Source organism: Falco biarmicus, chromosome 16, assembly GCF_023638135.1.
Source record: "Falco biarmicus isolate bFalBia1 chromosome 16, bFalBia1.pri, whole genome shotgun sequence".
In the NCBI taxonomy this organism is placed as follows: domain Eukaryota; kingdom Metazoa; phylum Chordata; class Aves; order Falconiformes; family Falconidae; genus Falco; species Falco biarmicus.
The window spans coordinates 9,438,369-9,457,168 of NC_079303.1; the positions used below are offsets into that span (position 1 = coordinate 9,438,369).

The following is an 18,800-nucleotide window of genomic DNA, read 5'->3' on the forward strand; positions in this document are numbered from 1 at the left end:
GTGCCCTCCAAGAGGGAGGCTGGAGGGACAATAGCATTCTCCTGAGGGTGAGCATCCCTTGGGTCAGACAAAGCTGGGTTAACAAAGTGAGTCTGTTAAGGGAGGGTAAAACAGAGGTTGTATGAGCTCCTGCACGGGTGCTGTTTCCAGGCACTGTAGCTCAGAGTTGGGGAAACGAAGCCTTCATGGTTTTTACCCTCATGTCTTTAATCCTTTTCTGCATCCCGCAGGAGACCAGGGTCCATGGTTTCCATCCTAAGTTACTGTTTGGCTCATCTTACAGGCTGGCAAACGCTCGCGCTGGAGGATTGAACCCAGTAAAGGAGTGATCCCCCCCGAGAGCGAGGTGTCTGTGGCCATCATAGCAAACTTGGACGACACCGAGAGATTTGAGGATGAGGTGAAGGTGTCCATAGAGAACAGCCACACCTACGTCATCCCCGTCCAGGCTGTCGGCACGGGCACAACGATTGTCACCGACAAACCCATTGCTCCGGAGCTCAACTTGGGCCTCCGCTTCAGGTAGGGATCTCTCGGCTCCCACTTCCCACGTGGGCTCGGCAAGGAGTTTTGCTGTAGTCCTTCAGGCTAGTTGTTCTTCAGTGCTCGAGGTCCTGGCTCTGCTTCACCGAAGCCACAGGAACTCCTTTAGGAATGTTCTATGGCCATTTCAAAGTCGTTAGATACCCTCAGAAGCTACCAAAATGGAAACCAGTTGCTAGGTTGTCCCTGACTTGTCTTTAGTTGGAATATGTTTATTTTCATACTTTATCAAAGAATGAGCTGGAGGAAAACAGCAGGTCCCAGAAGCCTCCTGCTGGAAAATGCTACATTACAAGTATAAACATATTTCTGTTTGCAATAACGTTGCTTACCTTTCCAGTCGCTATGGTCTATTCTCTCGCAAGAGTGGAAAACCTTGGTGGTAGCTTGTTAGCAACTCCTCGACTGAATTAATGGTGCTGGTTTATTTCCCTTGTGCCTGGGAGTCCTGCAGGAGCTGCCGAGTTTCTTTGCCCTGTATCATCCATCAGTTTGCTCGTCTTCCCCGGTTCCCCGGCTGGGCCGCTCTTTAGAGGCGCTTGCTCTTCCCTCGTTTCCCCCGCCCGCTTTCCTTGCGGTCTGCCAGCACTGCGGCGGCGGCAGCCCGAGGCAGAAGCGAGCGAGGGTGCCTGCAGGAGCAGCTCTGAGCGGGAGAGGAGGAGAGGTTGGCTGAGGTTGGGTGGGATAAATTGCGTGTGCTACCTGAAAGAGCTTAGCTCGGGAGGGGGCATTCGCGGATCCTAGTGCGTGTGTCTGAAACTGGCTACATTCTTATAAATGGGAGAGAAAATAAGCCTTTTCAAAGCACTGTTGCTGTCGGAGTCCTCTTGGGACGAGAATAATACTCTTCTCCAAGTGCCTGTTCCTTTTGCTGGCTGCAAAGAGGCTCCACAGTGCTCTGATACCTAAATTTTGGGCTAGAAAGAGGAGGTTGATGCTGCCTTAAGCATTTAGGCTAGATTAGTGGGGTGGGGTGGGGTGTTGGGGTGTGTTAAATGTGCACCCACAAGCCCCCCAGGTAAGCAGGGACATTACAGGGAGATTGGCACTTGGCCAGCGTGCCCTGTGCTCTGTGCAGCCACAGATGGGCTGCACTGCGGAGGGGAGAGTGTGGGTGGGATTGCTGTCGTCGTCCTCTGCCCCCCTTTGTGTCTTTGCCTGCAAGCTAGTTGGGAGCCGCCGTTGGCAGCGGGTGCAGAGCTGCCACCAGGTGAGCTGGGGGGACCCAGGTGACATCCCAGATGAGGTGGGCTTTCCCAGAGCCACAAATCAGGCATCTACCCAGAGCTTCCCCTAGCCTTCATCTGCCGCTGTCCACAACAGAAAACCGGTTCATACTAAGCCTTGTACACATCATTTGTAAAGTGTGTTTCAAAGACTCGTTTGTTCTAATCTGTCACTTCTGTGTTGGTGTTTAGCTGCTTGTGGCAGACGTGCATTTTGCAAGCCACGTGTTCTGTACCTTTCAAAAACCCAATAACTGTTGTAGGAACAATTCTGTTCCTGGTGGTGCTCAGATTTATAGAGGGTAGAATAATTATTCCACGCTGGCCTGCAGTTAGTGTTTCTTTACATAATGGAACCAATTTCCATGGAATATTCGTTTTGGTTTATATCTAGCTGTAGTGGTCAATCTCTTGTTGTCACTCCATTCCCTCAGCTGGTAGACCGGGTCTTGTTGCTGTGTTTGTCTTGGGCGAAGCTTATGCTGATCCTGCGTTCTCACAGTGCGTTTACCTTCCGAAGACACAAAACCATCTGCCCTGTTCAGCTGATGCGTTGGGGGCAGGGAGAGTTGGATGCTCCCTAAGAGATGGGGGAGTGAGGGGGGTAAGATGGGCCCCGACGGTGGGATAACTGGTGCCCAGATCTCCAGATGAGTCTCTGCACCCTGCCAGCTCCCCAGTAGCATCTTCAGAGGAAGCCACCTGAGGCAGCAGCTCCCCAGGGGCAGGTGAAATGGCAGCAGAGCTGTTCGTCCACCCACCTGCAGCCAGGGCAGACCAGCTTCGTGCCTGGTGCAGGGAGACCTGCAGGACGCACCTTGGGAAAACCCTCTGAGTGCTGAGCACCAAAGGGTGATGCTCTGCTCGCGAGTACCTGAGGTGATGGATCTTTGCGAAGCTTTTCCTTGCTGTACACAAACTGACCAGCTGCTGGATGCTGAACTTCGGGCCAGCCGAGGTCTGGCTTTGGCTGAAGCTTTGAGCTAGGTCAGCCTTTTCAGAGGTGGTTTTGTTGCTGGGCGTGTGGTCAGATAACGCCATCGGGGTGCTGAAGCTGGGTGACCGCTGGGAAATAGCAGCTCCCATAACGTTTTCCATCTCTGCTTGTCTTCTAGCTTTGATCGCTGCTGTTACCGTTTCAAGATGACAAACAGAGGACGACGCACCCACCAGCTGTATTGGTCAACAGAAGGCTTCCCCACGTTCAGCCATCGTGACCGTCTCCGTGCCATCAGTAACACCAAGGGCACAGATTCCTCCCAGAGCCCCAAACCTGCCTGCCCTGTGTTTAAGCTTCAACCGCTGAGGACAGAGCTGATGCCGGGCAAGACTGTGGAGATGGTGCTGGAAGGCTCCTCCAGCACTCCCCAGGTGAGGTGCCCCACGAGGGCTGCGCCCTCCCCACCAGGTCACCTCCGCTGGGGCTTCTTCCGACCCCTTGACATTTGCCTTGGGAAGAGGAGCAAGCGCTTTCCAGAAACTGTTTTAATGCCACAAGTTGCCATGGCAGCACCGGCTGCTTTCCTTGCTGGCCACCATCAGTGTTTCCATAGCCACCATAAACCCAGCTCGCTGGTACCAAAATGCGGGCTGAAGGGAATGTTGCTGCTTCAGAAGCAGAGGGCAGGTTACAGGGTGTCGTGTGCTGAGGCAGAAAGGAAGGGCGGAGAAAATAAGTTACGCTTAGGCTAGGAGCAGAGGCTGTAAATAAATGAAAACATGTGAGGTCATAGATCTGGTGAAAAGAGTGAGTTAAAAAAACCCAAGCACCAAACCTGTGAAGAGAGGGAGAGTCTGAGAGCAGCATCATTTTTCCTCTGTAGACAAACATGGGCAGAGGCTTGTCTAGCGCTGAGTCCTGGAGGAGAAAAAACAGTGCGTGCCAGCCCTGATGGTCAGAGTGATGTTCATCCACGTGGGAAAGTGTTCCCAGGGACCGTTATAATTGACAGCTTGACTTGTTGTCGGTATTTCCATACCAGCTCACCCCAGACTCTCAGCCAGCCTTGGTGTCCCAAGGGCAGCCGGGTCTGGCAGCACCCTTGGGTGGCAGCTCAGCAGGGTCACAGGGTGTTCTCCCCCCCCGGGCCCTTCTTTCCAGGCCAGGGGAAATCCAACTCTGCAGAGGAGCTGCCAGCTAACCCTGGTGTACATTCCTTGGCTCTGGGACCGCTGGGCCCAGGTGTTTAAGCAAATGTGGAATGAATCTTCATGAAGCTCCTGCTGTTCCTAATGATCTGAAAGGTGCTTGCAAGGGTTGCCTCAGTGGCAGCTTGCAGAAGGCTTGATCGCTCGCCTAGCTGAGTGCCCTCATAAATAGGATGCAGCATAACAAGAGGAGGGGGCTATTGAGGAGAGCAGTGGCTGTAAGTTGCGGCAGGAATAGGGTCCGTGGTTGGGTGGCTAGCAACTGCAGCGTGTTTTGTGGATGCCCTGCCAGCACCTGCTTGGGTGACGCGTGACTCTTGCATGCAGGTGGTGAAGGAGCGGCTGCTGTGTCACGCCGTGGTGGGGAGCAAGGCGGGGAAGGCACAGATAATGCAGATGGACGTCACGTGTGAGTTCGTTGATCCCGTTCTGCAAGTGTCTACCAGAGAAATCGCATTCCGGGTGGAGAAGGTAAGTCTCAGGATTGCATCCTGGCATTGAAGAGCGTGGCTGATGGCCGAAAGCCTGCGGGGTGTGCGTGCCCGTTAAACACGGGGGGACGGGGATGGTTAAACCGCTTCCCCAAGTCCACGGGGCTTCGGCTATCGATTCGAGCCAGAGCAAGCTTTGGCCGTTACCACGAGATGGTTCTACCACAGAGATGGTGATTTTGCTGCCCTGGGGTCGGGGACAGTCACAGCTCTGCCCTTCTCGAGGTGGAGGCAGGATCGAGCTGCTGCGCCAAGGGCACAGGTGAGGCAGTGGGACCCGCGAGCGCAGCGTGGCCGTTGCACAGCTGCCTTGTGCGCTGGGGCTGCTGGGGGAAGAGCCGATCGCTGCAGCTGAGCGATGCTAAACCCCTCCTCACCCTTCCTGAGGTGCTTTGTGAAGTAAGTGAGGGTATTCTTAGTGACGAGATGGTTTTCTGACTTCAGCAAAGTAAAGCTGAGATTGCAGCTGCTGCGCTGAGGGGGGATCGTAGCCACTTGTAGAGAGACACGCATTTGTGTAGTCAGGATGAAGGGAGGTTTTTGAGGCTCCTCCAAGGCATGGGGATGTCTGAACACCGATCCTGCAGGGAAGCTGAGAAAAATGGAGCTTCCTGCCAATTCCTCAGGCTGGTGAAGGAAAACTGTCATCTTTTGTCTCTCTCTGCCTTCCCTGCTCTTGGCATGGATGCTCTTTGCGTTTCCCTCAGCCTCACCTCCTTCAAAGGACCTGCAGTCATCCCTCAGCTGCAGTGATGACAACACCGATGCAAAACAGGAGCCCTTTAGTCTCTGGGTCCTGACTCCTCCATCATCTTTCCCTCTCCAATGCGGTGTCTGAAACAGAGAAGATTGTCCATTATTTAGTTTCTGTATTTTCAGGCCTCTCCTCTGGTTCCCAGGCTTCCAGAGAAGCACAAAATCCTGTGAGCGGGCGGTTCACACTTAATGAGAAGCTTTTCAGCTGTTCCTGATGTCTGCCTGTGTTCTGCTTGATGCCCCGTGCTCTGGTTTATCGAGTGCTATGACACTGCAGCTGTTGGATATCGATACATCCAGAACTAGTTTCCCAACCGCTGCCTAGTTGATGTGAACCCTGCAGGAAGGCCAGAGCGATGCATAAGCAGGAAGAAATAGCTTAGGCTGAGCTTGACTGTGAGGCTACAGACACTTTGTCACTGGAGCAGGGACAGCAGGACACACGTTGCAACCAGAGCGTTGAGGTTTCTAGCTGGCTGTTTGTGCGTGTAAATGTTCCAAGCTAACCTTAGGCTACTGCAGGCTCTCTCCTCCAGGCCAAATCCTGCTTGCTTTTCTCTTCTGACTAGCCATCCCTGCTTTTATGAGGCTCCTGGAGCCACTAAGGCTGTACGAAATGACTGGGGGTGAAAATCGTCTTGTGCCATTCTGCCCAAGAGAGGGTAAACTGGAGACAAGCGCTCTGGGTTCACTTTCTGCTTTTGACCTTGGTCAAGCAGCTGCCTCCTCTCGAGGTGCTGTTCCCTCGTCTGTATGTGAGACTGTTTCCCGGCCCCCTGGGGGATGCTGTGGTTTCTAAACGTGAAAAGCACCTGACGTTCTGAAAGAAAAACCTTGTAGAAGGGTAGAAACTAATACAGACAGTGAATAAGAGATGTGTGCAATTTTGGGGTTGAAAACTCTGAAATGCGTCGGAAGGGAAGGGAGGTGCGTGGCCACTTCAGGTTGTTTTTTTCTTGTCTCCTCTTTCTGTAGCTACCCAGTGACGTCCTCAGCCTACAGCATAAGCCTCTTTCTTTAAAAAACATGTCCTCCCTGCCGCTGGGCGTCGTCCTGGCCTTAGACCAACCCTTCCGAGTCTGTGATGCGGCCCGGCAGCCCCTCCCTGCAGATGTCCAGGTGAGCAGGACCTTCCCGTGGTGGGCTTTGAGGAGGAGGGATGTGGCGGTGCGTTCCTGTTGGGAGGTCCTCTGGCAGGGTCTCCTGTAGAGTCAGCAGTAGCCTGGCCCCAACTCAATCAGATCTGAAGCGAGCTGCTGGAAGAAACAAAAATACCCGAGTTGGGAAGATACTTCGTGGCTCAAAGCCATGAGGAGAAGGGAGCAGGCACCTAGGGCTGGGCAAGCCATGGAGTAGAGGTATCTCCTGGGACTTGCAGCAGCCGTCCTCAGCCAACCTCAAGAGCAGCTTGCTCTCTGTGAGGGCAGCTCTGCCTTCGGGAAGGCTGAGGATGCTCCTCCCACTGTCGCCTGGCACCTGCCCTGTCGGTGGTGGAAGGCGCTGGACATGGGCTCTGCTGGACACGCGCTGGTGGAGGTGCGGGCACCGTTCCTGTGCCGCGCCGGTGACTGGCCCCTGCGAGGCTGAGGCTGCCGTGCCGGTGCACTTGTGCTGTGAGGATAAAGGAGTTTCTCTGGAGTCAGGGCAGCAGCCCTGGCTTGCCGGAGTGCTGGTTCGGCTGTGTGTTTAGCACAGAGCCTCTGTGGGTCCAGAATTCAGTAGGACAATATTTATTTCCCCCTGGTATCGATGCAAAGCGCAGAAACGTGAGCCTGCAATAGTCTGACGAGAGCGTGGTGCTTGCAGTCAGGCACTCGCTGTAAAGAACGTGCAGGGTGGGCTGAGAAGCCCACGCTGAGGTCATGCTTTAAGACATTGACGTGTTCCATGCTATCCAGCCTTGGACTTCATTACGCTGGTGTTTGATCTTTTTAATCTCCTTGCAGCCAACGAAGCTGGAGGTAGGGGAGGAACGTCATTTCTTCATCGGATTTAACCCTGCTCACGAGGAGCATCTGAATAGCTGGGTGGCAGAGAAGGCTCTGAAGATACAGCTGCTCGAGCATCCTCACGAGGAGCAGGTCACTGTTCGGGGAGAAGTCTTCTTCCCAAATCTCCAGTTCCAGACCATGGCCGTGGACTTTGGGTGCATCTTGAATGACACTGAGGTGGAGCGTTACATTGAGATGACCAACTGCAGCCCGCTTCTCGTCCAGTACCACTGGTCATTCCTGACGGGCGGCCACGCGAGCCAGCTGAGGTATGTGCACCGTTGCCCTCTCCTTGAAGCTCCTCTTCCTAGTGTCCTGTCTGTACCTGGCAAAGACCCAGGCTGTTTGCCTGGGATCTGGCAAGCAGCTTTCAACTCTCCCTGGTGGGAATAACACCTGCCAGCCGTGGTCAGGCTAGATGCTCAGGGAAAAGGTGATCTCTGCCGGTTGGACGCTGCAGGGGAGAGCATGTTCTCCAGCCAAGCTGGGGCTGTATGACACTACTAACGCTTTTTGCTTAGCCCATACCCTGGAGTCCTGCTGTGCCTCTGGAGCTACAAAGCCACGCTTAGGCACGTGGACGGTAACATCACCGGTTTTCCATCCCTGCCGACCCTGTACGTTGTCATTTCATCCTAAGAGCCTACATAGGCGCTGCCACCAGAAGGACCTGCTGCTGCCCCGGTCCCTTGCTGCTGCTTTGCTGTAGCCCCCGTACTGGTTCCCCGGGAAGGAAAGCTGCTGTGGAGAGCTGTGCTCGCAGACCCTGGTGGCCTGAGGCAAACACCACCCTGGAGAAGGGAGTTTTTATCTGTTAGCTGTTTTGTGAATGCGATGTGCAGTTGATTCAGCATTTTTCACCAAAACGGCAGGTTCTGCTGGGGCTGTAGGTCCAGCTGCAGGTGTCAGTGGGAGCGCTTGTCTGAGCATCCCTGGGAGGCAGGGCATCCAGCCCTGGTCAGTGGTTTCCAAGCCCAAGAGCACTCTTGCAGTGGTGCTGCAGCACGTCTATAAACACATTTCTAGCAGTTCCTCCCGCTGTGGCCTCTCTGCGTAGTACAGAAGTCTAGTCTGGGCGGTTTTAATGGCAGTAGCAACTGGTTTTTCCATAATGCCCTGGGAAACCAAGCAAAGTTAACCACTGCGCGTTGAAGTGCTGCTATTGCAAATAACAGAGATCAGTTTTGTTTAGGGAGTTGGAATTTGGCTTAGAGGAGACCGGGCACTGGCATTAGCTATGGCGGTGAGGAGGGCTTGGGGGAGAAGCTGTGGACACTGGGGTAGCCCGTTCACAGCGGGGTCTTACCAGGGAACGGCCAGTCTGGTGTGGCCCTTCATGCGCGGCACCTTCAAGAACAGACCCTAAAATGCAGGGGAAAGTCTGCAAAAGCAGGTGCAAGGAGGTGGACAGGGAAAGAGTAACAGGGCTGTAAGCTTTGCTCGGAAGCCCCTGTCATCTCCTGGTAAATTAGATTAGGGTTTAATTACAAGCTAAGGGAAAAATCTAATGTTGATGGTAGAACAATGCATATATTTTATGGTAACAGAGAAACACACACATTGGAGCAAAGCCTGTGTGGAATTAATTTCCTCTGGGGCCACTTATTGGCCAGTTGCCTGTTTGGGTGGTTTTTTTTTTTTTGTTTTTTTTTTAGGGTTTTGGAAATGTGACTGCTGAATCAGTTTTCAGCTTTTAATTCCCCCATCTCCACTTAAACTAGCTTTGCTGGACCTGAGCCTGCAGGTTCTTCCGGCAGACGCTGAGTTACCCAGCTCTGAGTTGGTAGCAGCTGAGGGTCCTGAGCATCTGGCAGGATAGCTGAGCATCTGGCAGGATAGCAGCCCCTGCTCCAGAGGGTTTGGCATAGCCCCTTTGCTGGCTCGTTAGTGCTGTGGACGTTAGGACAGCTCCCTTTTCTGCTCTGCATGTTAATTCAGCAGTAATGTGCTCGCTCTGGGTCCCTCAGCAGACACCATGTGACTCTCCATGTCAGGGCTGGAAATGAAGATGGTCTCCAGGCTATTAACACCTCAGATGGCTCATTAAGAGCCCAGCAGAAGGGCAGCATGTCAGATATTATTTCTGGTCTACATTAAGCACTGTTGCTATTCTAAATTATCAGATCAAACTAACTTGGTCTGACATCGAGGGAATCAAACATCAGGTCTCGTGAAGGCGAGATCGATAGAATTGAAGCGTCCACACTTCTAACCTTGCTGGAGCTGATCGCCAGAGACTCCCAGCATCAATCAGACACACACATTTATTTTGGCCAGGAGAGAAAAATGTTGTTTCTCTGCCTGGACAAGACTATTTGTGCTTAAAGTGGGTTTGGTTTTTTTGTTTCTTCTAATTGTTCAACCCATTTTTTCCTCCTTACTCTTTAGTCACTGCTGCTACTTTGAGCAATCATGTCAGCAACACAGTCCAGCCATTGCTGTGCGGTTAGTCATTTCCAGGGCGCGCACAGTGACAGTTGGAGCTGTCGGATCTCACTGTAGTGATGTTGCTTCTCTGTCTCCGCGCTGCCTGGTCTATATGTCAACGGGTGGCTCAGTAAATGCACAAATCTTAGCTCAGCAGAGGAATTTATCCTAGCAAAGAAATAGTCATCAGGGCATTGGGACAAAATGCAGTTTCTAGTTTTTGCTCTTGGCGAGGGCAGACCATCACCACCACCTTCCCCAGCTGCTGGCCATGTGGCCCAGCTCAAGCCGCGTGTTCCCACAGGGTGCACTGGGCAGGTTTTGAGTTTACTTCTGTATCACATTGTTTTGTTTTCAGTTGCAAACACCCTTGAGCTGTCTTGCTTGTTCCAAAGTCCCTTTTTAATCTGCGTCTGTTGGCCTGCAGGACAAATCAAAGTGCATCGTCGGGGTCCGTAAGCCTGTTTAGATGCCTCAGGGGCGCGTGGTCTCTGGTGCTTTGCCCTGTGACAGAGCTCGGGCTTTGTTGGGGGGCTTGTTTTCCCCCGGTGCTTTGGCTGTGCCGAAGGGATGCACCAGCGTGTGGTCCCTGGGGGCCTGGGCAAGGATGCTGGGCGTGTGGGTGCCACGCACCAGGGCAGCAGCCTCAGCGCTGTTAAAACTCCTGCATTTAATGCAAAGGGGTGGTGGCTCCTGGCACGTGTCCTTGGTGCTGGCAGGACCTGCAGGGACCTCGGGTCTTCAGATCACCGTTCTGGGGTGTCTGTCCTGCTGGTGGTGGCTCTCACACAGCCTGAGCTGGCAAGGTCACGTCATCCTGCCTGAATCTTCACGCGCAGTTTGCAGAAGCGTTGTGATTTCTAGCTCCTCTATTTTGGGAGGTGGGTGTGGGAAGTGGTGTGAAGCTGTGTCCTTAGGAGGCTCAGAAACCAAGAGACAGGCTGAGATGATTTTTTTCCTAATGTCTCAGCGGTTCGGATGGTGGGTGGCACAAGGCTGTCCTGGCCCTAGCAGGAAGGACTCTTCTCTCCCTGCTGTCAGTGTGCCTGTGCTGCCATTGAATCCCCCCTGTTAATACCTGGATCCATTTTGTCTCATCTGACGGGTGGTCAGGTTGGGTGAGATGGACACAGGGGGGTTAACACCTTGCTGTCAGCCCCTCCAGCCCCAGGCTGACCTGCTTATGTCAGGAGGCTCCTCATCTCTGCTCCAGCGTGCTGGTGGAGGCACTTCCGCAGCCCTTTGGCCCCTCTGCTTTGGGGCTGGTCCCTTCTGCAGGTGGAGGAGCCGCTCTCTGCTCCTTGCCTTCATCCCTGCGTTCACAGCCTTGCTCTGAAAGTGCTGGAGGCTGCCCAGAAGGTCCTGATTCTGAGAAAGGGTTACCTCAAGCCTGGGCTGATGCCAAACATCTCATCATCTTGCCCTTCTTTCCCAGGACCAACCCCCTTTCCTTCAGTGCCAGGAAGATGTCGTGTCATAGAGATCAGCTTTCTGTTGACACCTCGGGTTCCTCACTCCCTTCCTTTTCATGTGATGCTCATTGTTGTTCGTTTTGACTTTCCCCCACTGGAAAGAGTCCCTGGCTGTGCTGCTTCACGCTTCGCCGCAGCAGGACTTGCTAATCGCATCATCTCCCAGCGCTGGGTCCCAGAGGGCTTCTACTTTAGAGGGAAAAATACTGTTGTTGTCTAGGCACCACGGTCTGGTGAAGTTGCCTCAAACCGTTCTGTAGAACTAGAGGTACCTTAATAAATGATTATGGATTTTCCATCTCGGGGGTTTCCCTCTCCTCGGGAGCTGTTACTCAGCCGCAGTATTTATCACGAGCCACTCTAAGAGCTGCGGTTTCATTTCCTCACCATGTGCATCGTAGCGAGCGGTTCTGGGACAGCTGCCGTGTTGACGGCCGGACCCAGGCACCCAGCGGGTGCGTGGGCTGGTGCGTGGCTGGAGGGTGTTGAGGTGCTCCTCTTGGTGGCCTGACACTGCGGGCATCTCCCCTGCCACCAGGGAAAGGTAGCGTGCAGCTGCAGGCTGCCCAAAAGCACCACTGTCCCAGCTGAGCTGGATTTATCTCATCCTTACAGAGCTGCCCAAGTCAGCGGCCGCTGGAGGTGTCGGGCAGTTTGGTCGCCCATCAGGGCGCCCCAACATGCACCCGGGTGCCTGGGCTGAGAGGAGCAGAGGTTGCGTGGGTGGGACCGTAGGTGGGCGATGCGCTGCAGGGCTGAGCGAGCACCTTCATCCCCTCCAGCCCTGGTTTGTTCTTCCCCACGGATGGTGCCGAGCTGTTGCTCGGGGTCCCCGTGGCGTCCCAGCAGCAGGCGGAGGGAGGGCTGTCAGGGGCTCACCTGGGCCAAGCCGTGTTCTTGCATGTCGCTGTAGGGAGGGCAAGTCAGGCGGGATCTCTTCCGGGTTATGAAGAGCAGAGCCTGTAATCCAGAAATGAAAACCAGCCTTAGATACGAAAGACAAATCTTTGTTTGGAGCCCGTGGTTCAAGGCACTGAATTCCCAGCTGTAAAAAATGTGCCGTGTTTGACGGCGGGGGGAACGCTTACGACTAGGCACAGCGGCAGGTAGGCATGGCCTGAGCGCGTCCCTCCACGTGGCGTTGGAAATCCAAGCAGAGCTACTGTGAGCACCTGCTGCAATTTCATACAGGGACCATAGTCAGAGTCACTTGGGAATTCTGAAAACGTTAACTCATATGCTTTTTACTGGCTGCTGTTGCTCAAAGGATAAACTCGGCTCTGTTTGCAAAACGAGCGGTTGAACTGCTTTGCTGAACCATTTGCCAAATTTGTCCTCCAACAGTTTGTGTTTAGAAACTGCTGGGGAGGTAATGATGGCATCAGGACGTGCCACACCGGTTATAAGCTCGTTTCAGCAGAGCTGCAGCCTTTGTGGCGCGAGGTGCGGTTCGAGCTGCTGTTTTGCAGCCAAGGAGTACCTGTGGCACGGCAGGGAGCTGAATCTCGGTGTCGCGATTGGAATAGATTGATTAAAAATGACCAGCGTTTCCTTCCCCAAAGTACTAATCGCGGCTGCTTTGGTGCTCATCGGGGATCAATGGGCTGTTTAATTGCGAGTCTCTGCCTGGAGCCGCTTGACGTGTCTTCCCGTGTTCCTTGCGTGTGCGAAGGTGTCCCGTGCTGGGCTCGTGCCGGCTCTGTCGGGGTTCGGGCACAGCAGGCGGCGGGCTCCGTCCCTGCTCCTGCCATCGCCGCTGCTGGTCCTGACCCGCAGCTGTGCGTAACCGCCCAGGGGAGAATTCAGGGTAAATACCTAGAAGAGCTGAAAACCTCCTTGCGGCGCTGGGTCTGTGCTGGCGCATCGCCATCCAGATCTGCCCCTTTGTGTCTCAGTCCCACCTTTTTGTGCAGTTTGTCCTTTTGTCTCCCTGCAAGGTGTTCACCTCTGATATCTGCAGTTCCTCATGGCAAGCAGTTGCCACTGCTGGACCAGCGTTGTCCCTGGGCAGCCCCCAGCATTGACCTGCTGCATCCTGGTTCTGGAGCTGCCAGGTCGGATCCATTCCTGGGCTGGCGGCACCAGTGCCCACCCAGGGGCCACGTCCTGCCAAGGAGCTGCTTGTCCAGGTCTTCCTCCCTCCTACTGCAGCTTCATGATGGAAGTTACGGTTTCTTCCAGGTTCAGCCCTCCAGCACCTAAACTGTTCATCAAACCCCAGCCACCGAAGGAGGAGGGAGCCTGCTCGGAGCACTCGGCATCTGCAGAGAGCAGTGTCAGTGATGGATGCGTAGAGGAGCCAGCTGAAGCCCTGGGAGCAGTGGGGGATCCTGCCCAAGAGCCAGCAGATGCAGAGGACTCCCTGGAAGCAAAGGTAGATTTTCTTGTACGCTCACTGTTTTGCGTTGCCTCCCCCAGCTTGCCACCAAAAAGCCGTGCTGGTGCCAGCGTAGCGTCCCTTTTTTGCTGCCCTGCTGCCATGTGCCCTGAGAGTGGGCTGGGCAGCAGGGCCAGCAGCTGGACACGGGGCTTATGGGGAGGGACAAGTAGGGTAGTGTTGTTTGGAGAAGCCCATTCAGGTCCTCCTGACCTGTGGTGGGGTTGGGGTTTTTTGGCTGGGTTTTTTTTGCACTGTGAAAGGAGGGGTTTTACCTGCACCGTGATGTGGAGGCTTCCAGTTCCCTTCCTCTGTCAAGCCCTGCCCAGTACTGGTCTCCATGTACCACCTTCTCAGCCCCAGCTAGAGCCACCCGTTGTCACGTCTCTGCCTTCGCCCGAGCCCCGGTATTGCAGCGATGGCCACAGAGCTGCCTTTTTATAAATGGAGACTTGACAAAGTCGCTGTCTTTTCCTCTTAGTATGGGAAACAGCCTTTGGTCTGCTGACCTTCCTGGTGAGCCTCGGTGCTTTGGGGCTTGGCCTCGGTGCTAGTGGGAGCTGATGGCACCTTTTGCTTCGCGTGGGACAGAGGCTGCTCCTGGGGCAATAAAAAAGGATATAGGAGAGCACAGGAGGTTCTGAAAGTGCCGGAGTTGGTGTCAAGTTCAAGGAGGGGGGTCGCACCTGCTGACATCTAAATATCAGTGGTTTTAATGTTGTAGCTCTGCACGTGTTTTCTGAATCAGGAAAAAGGATACCTGGTAGGCATAAAGAATAGCGCGGCTGAATGTTTTCAGATAGAAGCATGAAATCATTTTTGTGCCCTGCTTTGTTGCCATGTATGCACAGATAAAGCAGGGAAATTCAAGGGGATATGGCTAGGTAGGATCCAAAATTGCTTCAAAGGATACATCTGGGTTGCAGTGTTGTCTTCTGCTTGTGTCACTGTATCAAGGCAATGTCCATGTAGCCTTCCTGGGGAGGTGGGAGACCATAAGCCTGGGAAAGATGTGGGTTAGCGTCTTTGGGCATATGCCCTTGGCAAAGCTTTGCAGGCTGGAAGATGTGGAGACAACAGAAAGAGCACTGAGATGTGAGAAGGCTCAGCCCTCCCCAGTGCTTTATCTCCTTGGAGAGATGTAGCCTCTGGTTAGGCCTGAGGATGTGCTGTACATACCCTGCCCATGTCAGAGCCCCAGCGCAAAGCCCTCCTTCATGTTACCGAAGCAGCAGGTATTCTTAAACTTCAAGAGCAATCACAAAGCCCTTGCTTATAAATAGGGGTCAGAAGCCCAGGGACGAGGTTCCATTTAAAGGATGGCACCTCTGAGGTTAAACACCAGCCCTCAGCTGCTGCAAGGCAGGAAAACATCTCAGCTGCCTTTTTCAGGATGGTGTTATTCAAGAGAAATGGCGATCCTCAGCCCTCCGGCACTGACGAGTGCACAAGGGGAAAGCTAAGCACCACCTGAAATGGGACAGCTGTGCCAAGGACTTCTGAAGTCCTTATTTCCCCTTTTTGACACTTCTCGCTTGCAGCTGCATTCCTATTGTTGTCATGGAGAGCCTGAGCTGTCCAGGGGTGGGGTGTTTGGTGCGTTTCTTGGGCAGGAGTGAGCAAAGCTGGGGTGTCATGAGGGTGCAACGTGCCCTCGAGGTCCCTGCCAGGACAGGGTGCTGGGAGCACCCCGCTTCCTCGTGCAAGCCGGTGGGTCCGAGCCCACCTGCCGGTGTGACACGGGCTCCACCTGCACCTCGTGTCTCATCCGCACGGGTCTTGGACCCACACTCGGCTAATGGCACAGGCGTCCCCGTACTTGGTGTGTGCCTGTGTCCCATCTTAGCTGCTCTTGGCTCGATGAGGCGGTGGAGCCTGCAGCACAGTGATCCCCCTCAGCCCAGCCAGCTGCCTCCTGTAGCCCATGGTGCTTGTTTTCCAGCTGCTGCCGTCCGCTGCTGTGGAGCTGGAAAGTCGGAGGCCGGTGAGGACCCAGGAAAGGATGCGGTTTGTGGAGGTGGAGCCCCTCCCCTCGGGAGCGGAGGAGGTAAGTGGGCATCTGTCTCACTTCCCCGTTCCCAGCGTGGCAAACAGTTACGTAGCCCCTGCTGCCACTGGTGGCCCTCGGTGCTGCTCACGGAGTGGCCTCGCATCCCTCCCAGCACGTTGCGCAGCGCTGCTGAAGCAACCGGCCATGTAGGGCTGACCGAGGGTCCTGCCTGTGCAGCGCCTGTGGAGGGTGTATTCATCTTGTTGCTCATCAGGTGCTCGGTAGGAAATTTTTGCAGTAGCTTTTGCAGTAGCTTTTGCGAGAGCAGTGTGTGGGTCGGAGAGAGAGTGAAAAGTGTCAGGAATCAGACGAGCTGGGCTGGAGTCCACCCCCAGCTCCAAGGGCTCTCATCTCCAAGTCTCGTGTGTTTCTGAAGGCAGTAAAAAGTGTTTTTAAAGGCAAGTTCTTCAGCTGAGAGAATGTCTTGCTGCCAGGAGACATCCCAAATTAATTTAGTGTATTAATACATTAATTAGTATGGGAGAAGATTTTTCCCAGGGTCTCTCCCACCGGTAAGTGGAATGGATGCAGAATGAGAGTAGGGTGATCTCGCCTGTGATGAAGAGGCCCCTCCAGCCACATCTGTACTTTGCTCCAAGCCACGGCTGCTCTTCTGCATCAATTTCCACGCTCGACATCTCTGTCTCTCCTCCCCTGCCTCCAGGTTTTTGATGTCCTGCCACTGTACGGCGTGCTGCCGCCGGGCAAGAGCCAGGGTGTCACATTCACCTTCGTTGGCCGCACAAACATTGCTGCCCGTGTCACGGCGCTGTGCAGTGTGGAGGGAGGCCCGACCTACGAGATTGCGCTGAGTGGGGAGGCTTCGCTCATCAACTACTTCCTTGACGTGACGGAGATCGACTGCGGGCTGCAGGTACCGCACGCTTCTCTTGGCAGAGGTCCTTGTCTTGGAACTGTCGCCGGCGCGTTGCTGCCCACCGAGGTCTAGGGCGCTCTTCCCTTCCCAGCTACTCTGTTGGCTCTGTCGCTTGGAAGTACTGCCTTTGGGTGATACATTCTGCATCAGAGTTGTTTTTTAATGGCCATCTCTACCCCCCCATATTTGGGATTTCCTCCTCTTCAAGGTAACGAGCGCTGCCTCCCGGGACAGGCAGGGACCCCGTGGTGATCTCCAAAGGGACATGTCCCCAGGACCCTCATCCGCCCATCCGTTCCTGAAGCCTGAGGTCCAAGGAGATGCTTTCTTTTAATGCTCTTGATTAATCAACAAAATAAACCAGGGAGGAAGTTAACTTGGGCTTCCAGTCACTGCAGCTGGCGAGAATGTCCCAGAACAGTTGGCACTCCTTTTCAGTTAAAATCCCTACAGACCCTTCCAGCTGTTGGCCCTGTTTGGCTGTTGCCCTGTCTGTCTCTACTTTTGCTTCTGTTTTGCCTGCAAATACTTGTATGCAGGTGCCTCTTGTTCTGAAATGCCTCGATGCCTCCTCTTTTGTTTCAGCTGGCTGTTAGGTGACACCTTAAAGAGCAGAGGGCTTGTATCCCCTGGTTTATTTATTACTGCACCTCTACGTGCTGCCGTCGATAGTGTTCCTGCGTAGGGCTAAGAGGTACCCTGTGGCTGGGGGTTGCCCAGGTTAACCCAGGACACCGCAGTGCCTGTACCTCCTCTGCGCTCCCTGCTTCTGCGCTGTGTTCATGTGCTTTCAAGCCAGGGAAAAGGGAAGGAGACTCCCAGCAGCAGACCTGCGTCTGTAACTTCCCGCTCCTCTGTCTTCTCTCCAGCTGTTTAACAAAGTCAGGGAAGCGGAGGTCACCCTGCAGAACAGAGGGAAGATGGGATTCACCTACGTGGTGCTCGGCTCCAGCGCAGCCGCTGCGGACAGCCCTCCGCTCGGCGTGCCCCTGGCCGTGCCCAGCACGGTGAGTAGCACGAGTGATTCACCCTGGCCAGGCTGCCCAGGAGAGGGTTATAGGGAAAAAAGGTGGTGGGGTGGGTGGAAAAAAAGAAAAGGAAGACAGAGCCACAAAACCAGCACGGAGAGCCAGGGCTGTAAGCAGCTGCTGCTGGGTGGCAGAGAAGGTCGAGCAAGCGCGGTCCTACTAGAGCCCCTTCATGGCCTTTGCTGGTGGGTGGCTCTGGCATCCTGCAGCAGCCGCCGGCGGGAGGCACGAGGGCTTCGGTAGCTCTTTGGACCCCGAGTGCTGAGCTCTGTGGTTGTGCCGACACTGGAGCCAGATGGTGCAGGCTCTTGTGAGGGTCACCTTCCCCAGGTTGTGTGGTCAAGCAGGGCGTACTCCCTGTCCCTGCCTGTAAGAAACCCCACCTGCCCGCTGCCAGCACTAAGCAGGACTGAAATACTGTCTTGCCTGGGCATGAAGCTGCTTTGCCAGAAATTTTAGCAGCCCCTGTATTGGTCCCTCCTCCAGCTTTGCTGCTTTGCAGCAGTTTTGTGGGGCAGCGAGGGGGTCAGGGAGGATCGGGGCTGGAACAGCCAGGAGAGGAGTTTGCAGCATCCCGGCGCCCCAGCTTCTTAGTCCCGCGTGGATGTCTTTGAGCTGAAGCAGCGTTCTTACCTTTGTCTCTTTTTGCAAGGGGAAGAGGAAGCCAAATGGCTTTCACATTGTTTTCGTGCCCGTCTCCTACAAGGGATGACACACTGATGCCCTCTTCCCGCGGGCTGCCGAAGACGCAGCTCTGCTTGGACCCGTGCAGCCAGCTGCTGCAGCAGCAGCGTGGGTGCTGGCAGCTTGGCAGGGCTCACCTTTGCTGCAGCTGTGCTGTGCGCTGGAGTACGGGCTCAGGGGACCAAGTGGCAGGAGCTGTCCCACTCAGCGGCTTCCCCTGCAGCGTGAAGGGGAGCCGAGGGTCCAGCCCAGCGTGCAGAGGGCGAGCCAAAGGCGTCTGCGTCTGTGCCCGGTCACCCAGAGCCATGCTGCTGTCTGCTTCCATTTGCTCTCGATGTGGCTGGCGTGAGCCCAGCCTGAGGCTTGGAGAGCCTTTCTGGAAGCCCAGAGAGGAGATGTCCTTCCCAGCAACACCTTCTTCCCTAGAATTTGTCCTAGTCTGCTCCTGCATTTCCAGAGATGTATGTTTGCAGGTCGCTGTGAGTCTGGATGGGCTCACGCACCCCTGGTGTAACCACGCAGGCAGGAGATGTTTGGTTGGGATGATGAATGAGTCAGGCCCTTCAGCAGCAGCCTGGGAACCACTGACGTGCAGTGTGAGGAGCTGCTGGCCCTGCTGAGGGCATGGGCTTTAGCTCGTCTTCCACAGCAGCTGGTAAAAGAGCTTTTCTTTATTCAGTCTGGCTCTTGCTAGCAGAGGGTAAGCGCTGTGAGCAGCAGAGCTGCGCTC

The 18,800-nt window shown here is 54.7% G+C and overlaps 1 pseudogene; it reads left to right on the plus strand.

The window, feature by feature from the left end:
* LOC130159639 (hydrocephalus-inducing protein homolog) overlaps positions 1–18,800 on the plus strand; it is a 109,078-nt pseudogene that overhangs the window by 60,401 nt on the left and 29,877 nt on the right.